We start from the raw sequence: 5807 nt of genomic DNA, 5'->3' as shown, positions 1-5807 counted from the left end.
GACGATGGACTCTGAAAAACAAACTGAGGGTTCTAGAGGGGAGGGGGGTGGGAGGATGGGTTAGCCTGGTGATGGGTATTGAGGAGGGCACGTTCTGCATGGAGCACTGGGTGTTATGCACAAACAATGAATCATGGAACACTACATCTAAAACTAATGATGTAATGTATGGGGATTAACATAAGAATAAAAAAATTTTAAAAAAAGGTAATATGCTAAATGATTCTATTTCTTCTCGAAAAGACAAAACTTTAGTGGATGGAAAACAGATCAATGGCTGCCAGGCATAGGCGTGGTTGAAGGGAGAATGTGATTATAAAGGGGAGAAATAGGGATTGGTTGGGGTTGTTCTGTATCTTGATTGTGGTAGTAGTTACACAGATCTATACATGTGTTAAAATTCTTAGAACTATACAAAAGGAAAGAGAAATCCATTTTAAATTTTAAAATGTTTAAAATATAAAAATGTTCAAATGTTATATTGTGGATATGCCACATAGTACCTAAGACTCCCAGTGGGGCACCCATAATCAAACAATAATATTTCTAAAGTAAACTATATGAACAATCACATTAAATGGGACTAATTAAGACTATAAATAACTTGGGCCGCCTGGGTGGCTCAGTCAATTGAGCATCTGACTTTTTTTTTAAGATTTTATTTATTTATTCATGAGAGACAGACAGAGAGAGAGAGAGGCAGAGGGAGAAGTAGGCTCCCCGCGGAGCAGGGAGCCCAATGCGGGACTGGATCCCAGGACCCCCGGATCATGACCTGAGCTGAAAGCAGATGCTTAACCGACTGAGCCACCCAGGCACCCCTTGAGCATCTGACTCTTGATTTCAGCTCAGGTGAAATCCATTGCTTATTCATTCATCTGTGGACACTTGGGTTGTTTCCATGTTTTATTTTTATTTTATTTTTTTAAAGATTTTATTTATTTATTTGACAGAGAGAGAGTACAAGTAGGCAGAGAGGCAGGCAGAGGGAGAGGGAGAAGCAGGCTCTCCGCTGAGCAGGGAGCCCTATGCGGGGCTCGATCCCAGGACCCCGGGATCATGACCTGAGCCGAAGGCAGCCGCTTAACCGACTGAGCCACCCAGGCACCCCTCTGTGTTTTAGCTCTTGTGAATAATGCTGTCATGTACATGGGGGTACAAATATCTCTTCGAGACCCTGCTTCCAATTCTGGATCAGGTTTTGTCCCGAGGTGCATTTAAGGCAAGCAAACCTAGGGGTGAAAAAAACTTGCAGTTTTCAGAGTTTTTTGAATTTGGGAGTTGCAGATAAGGAACTATAGGCTTGCACCAATTTATATTCCCACCAGAAATTTATGCATTCTCCTTTTCCCCTGTCTTCATCAACATGGTGTGATCAGGCTTTTTTTAATTTTGGCCAATCTGATCAGACCGAAATGAGGTCTCATTATTGGTATTTGAATTCCCCACGATTACTCGTGAAGTTGAGCATTTTTTGGTTTGTTTATGACCATTTGGTAGTTTGTATGTTTCTAGGAATTTGTCCATTTCTTCCAGATTGCCCAGTTTGTTGGCATATAATTTTTCATAATATTCTCTTCTTCTTTTTTTTTTTTAAAGATTTATTTATTTATTTGAGAGAGCGAGAATGAGAGAGAGTACATGAGAGGGGGGAGGGTCAGAGGGAGAAGCAGGCTCCTCGCTGAGCAGGGAGCCCGATGCGGGACTCGATCCCGGGACTCCAGGATCATGACCTGAGCCGAAGGCAGTTGCTTTAACCAACTGAGCCACCCAGGCGCCCCATAATATTCTCTTCTAATCTTATGTCTGTGGTGTTGGTTGTGATCTTTCCTCTTTCATTCATGATTTTATTTATTGGGTCCTTTCTCTTTTCTTTTTGATAAGTCTGGCTAGCACTTTATCAATTTTATTAATTCTTTCAAAGAATCAGCTCTTAGTTTTGTTGATCTGTTCTACTGGCTTTTTTTTTTTTTTTGCTTGTTTGTTTCTATATCGTTTGTTTCTGCTCTAATCTTTATTATTTCCTTTCTTCTGCTGGCTTTAGGCTGTATTTGCTACTCCTTTTCTAGCTCCTTTAGATGTAGGTTAGGTTGTGTATTTGAGACTTCTTTTTTTTTTTTTTAAGATTTTATTTATTTATTTGACAGAGAGAAACACAGCGAGAGAGGGAACACAAGCAGAGGGAGTAGGAGAGGGAGAAGCAGACTCCCCGCTGAGCAGGGAGCCCAATGCGGGGCTCGATCCCAGGACCCTGGGATCATGACCTGAGCCGAAGGCAGATGCTTAATGACTGAGCCACCCAGGCACCCCGAGGGCTGATTTTTTTTTAAGATTTTATTTACTGGGGCTACTGGATGGCCTAGTAGGTTGGGTGTCTGCCTTCGTTCAGGTCATGATCCCAGAGTCCTGGGATCGAGTCCTGCATCAGGCTCCCTGCTCAGTAGGGAGCCTGCTTCTCCGTCTCCCTCTGCTACTCCCCCTGCTTGTGCTCTCTCTCCATCAAATAAATAAAATCTTAAAAAAAAATAAAAATAAAAAATATCTGAGTAGAGTCTGAGGAAGAGATCTGATGTTATATTTTGCATATGTTTTCTACTTGTTCTGCTAGCGTGATCCAGTGGTCTCTTCTTTCCCCACTGATCTGAAGTAACACCACCTCTGTCACAGCCCAAGTTCCCATCAGCATGTGATCCCTCTCTGGGTCTTCCACTCAGTTCCATGCTCTCTTTGTCTACCTTTGTTAATGATAAATCTCTATACATGGCAGGACAACCCCTCCCTCCTATTCTCCCAATGATTCTTGACCCTTTATTTACTGTTTTACAAAAACTAAAGGAAAATGTGTCCATTTCTATAGAAAAAAAACGCTGGAATTTGATTAGTATTTGTCCATGGACCACAATGCTGGTAGTAAGGAGTAAGGAGATTTTTTTTTTTTCCTCAGAAGAGAGAAGGCAGTCACACCTCACTCATTCTGAGGTTACTTTCCAGCAACCTGCAATGTCTAGAAAACACAAGAAAACAAGAAGAAGGCACAAGAGGTCTCTGAGAAGCTCTTGACACCCCAGAGCCTCTGCACGAAATCACACACTTCGTCAGAGGAGACCCTATGGGCCTCCCTCAGCACCCCTTCACTTTTACCCTAGTCACTGTTCTAAGAAACTCGATTATCTGGTTTCCCAGCCGACAGTGAAGTAAAAGCTGCCGCTTAGAAGAGGAGATGCAGGGAGCCTGGGTGGCTCAGTTGGTTAAGCGACTGCCTTCGGCTCAGGTCATGATCCTGGAGTCCCGAGATCGAGTCCCGCATCGGGCTCCCTGCTCGGCGGGGAGTCTGCTTCTCCCTCTGACCCTCCCCCCTCTCATGTGCTCTCTGTCTCTCTCATTCTCTCTGTCTCAAATAAATAAATAAAATCTTTAAAAAAAAAAAAAGAAGGGGAGATGCAAGAAAAAAGCATGCTGATGACTAAAAATGACAAAGAAAAGCCCAAATCCCCAGAAATAGATGAAGGGAATACAAGAGGGCAGCGAAGTGCGGCCCCTCACTTCTGGCTTGGAGGCACTGCTGTGCATTTTGTTATTTAAAAAAAAAAGAAAAAAAAAGGCCACTCGGCTCCTCAGGGTCCGTCATTCAGGACCCACCTTCACCTCGTAGCTTCCAGGCTGCTCTGGCTGCAGCCATTCCCGTCAGAGGTGAGGAGGGAAAGTGGAGAAAGTCAAGTCCGGCATCTCCTCACTGGCAAGGGAGGTGGGATATGCACCCACCACCTGCAGTCCTGGAGTCCTGTCCCGCCAGGGAGAGCTTGGCCCGGTGGCCCCCGCCAGCCGCACAGGGTCCGGGAGACCGAGTCCCCTGCTGAGGAAGCAGGTCATTTGCGCCCCTGTAGGACTTCGACTCGCAATTTGAGTGAGACAGGGCACCATCGGTGGGTTTGAGGCCGGCAATGGCTTGATCTGATTTGTGAAAGGCCCCTCCAGCTGCCGTGTGGAGAAAGCTGACGGGGGGGGGGGGGGGGGGGTTAAAGGGCCAAAGCTTGGAACTCAGTTTGGATGACCCTCCCTTGTTCCTTTTCCATGACATCTCTCACATGGTAGCACTTACAGTTTTGTTTGTGTCTCGTCTTCCAGCTCAGTGTGTCCACAGTACCAGGCCTGGAGCAGGTGCTCAGCTACGTCTGTTTCAAGCACGTTAGAGGCACCTGAGTAACACCTGGAACCTGGCGGGTTGGCCGGGGTTCTTTTTTTTTTTTTTAATATTTTATTTATTCATTAGAGAGAGAGAGACAGAGAGAGCACAGAGGGAGAAGCAGGCCCCCCGCTGAGCCAGGAGCCCAATGCGGGACTCGATCCCAGCACCCTGGGATCATGACCTGATCTGAAGGCTGACGCCCAACTGACTGAGCCACCCAGGCGCCCCTGGCCGGGGTTCCTTGATTGCAAATGGCACAGACCAGCTCTGGCTGTCAAAAGGACAGGGAAGGGAAGAGGAAGGAAGAGAAGAGAAAGAAACTCAGGAGCCCAGAACCCACAGGGAGGCTCAGAAGTAGGGTACGCAGAAGAGAAGTTTTTCACAGTCAGGTTCTGCTGCCTCTCCGGACCTCGTTTTCAGGTCCTGGGTGGGGTTCACTGGAGGGACGTGGGTGGCGAGATCAGGCTCTGGTCTCCCTGCATCACAGAGAGGCAGAACTGTGGTCGAGAAAACCTTCAGACCTCCCCCATGGCTTCCATGAGCAGAGGGCAAATTGCCTGATTCCTTGTCTCAGCCAGGCCTCTCTCCGGGATGGGGGGCAGGTCGTGGGAAAGGAAACCAGAGAGCCATTAGGGGAAATGAGTGCTGGGTGGCCAAGAGCCAGCAAATGTCCACTACAACGTCCTGGGGCTAGCGAAGCACGAAGGTGTGACCGGTGGCCTGGGGCCCGTGAAGAAGAAGCATCTTCCTCACCTTCGCGTCCATGGGTGTAATGCAGCGCCTGGCACTCAGTAGGCGCTCACCTAACGTTTACCCAGTGACTGAAGGACGGACTGACCAGCCACAGAAGCCCAAGGGCCAGCAATGTCTCCTGAAACATCACTTTTATGAATAAAAGGGGATGAAACGGCAGCAGTCTCAATGAAAAGATTGGCCCAAGAGAAAAAAAAAATGTCTCTGGCGGGGGGTTGTGTGTGTGAAAATTGTAGCCCTGTTCCTTCTAGCCCTTCCCAAAGGCCCTGCCAATCTAGCTCAGAGCGGGATTAACATTTATTTAAAGCAATTGGCCCCATGCAGCCAGGCTGATTGCGTTGGATGCAGGGGAGGGGTTGGGCAGCAGGGGGTGGGCTGGCCTCCAAACCCTCTCGGAAGCCAGGGATCTGGCCGTGACAGGGCATCCAGGAGTGGGGCTCTGCATCCTCACGAGATAAGCCGCGCTGTGTGTGATGTGAAGCCAGTGTCTTCCAAGGCAATCCACAAGTTGGGGCACCAAGAAGTGTCACATCCAGGTCTGGGGGAGGGCGGGGCGGGGGTTGGCTTAGAGCGGGCCTGGAAGTCCACAGGAAGACCGCGGGCCTTCGAATGTGCTCCTGGGCCTGGGACCTGACAGAAGTGGCCAGGGGCGCCTGCAACCGGAGCAGAAACATACTTCCAGATTTTTCATGGAAGATTCTGTCTGAATACAGCGTTCTTTCATACTAACAAGAAAAAGTGGGGAGTCTAGTTCACCCACCCAGGGCACACCCATTTTATACAGTGGTTTGGTTTTGCATGTGGGGAGGACACTTGTTAGTTATGTGATGTTATTATATTTTTTTTTAAATTTATTTATTTGTTTTAG

Source organism: Leptonychotes weddellii, chromosome 15 (genome assembly GCF_054177405.1).
Source record: "Leptonychotes weddellii isolate Sample4059 chromosome 15, ASM5417740v2, whole genome shotgun sequence".
In the NCBI taxonomy this organism is placed as follows: Eukaryota; Metazoa; Chordata; class Mammalia; order Carnivora; family Phocidae; genus Leptonychotes; species Leptonychotes weddellii.
Note: the sequence above shows the minus strand (reverse complement) of the source record.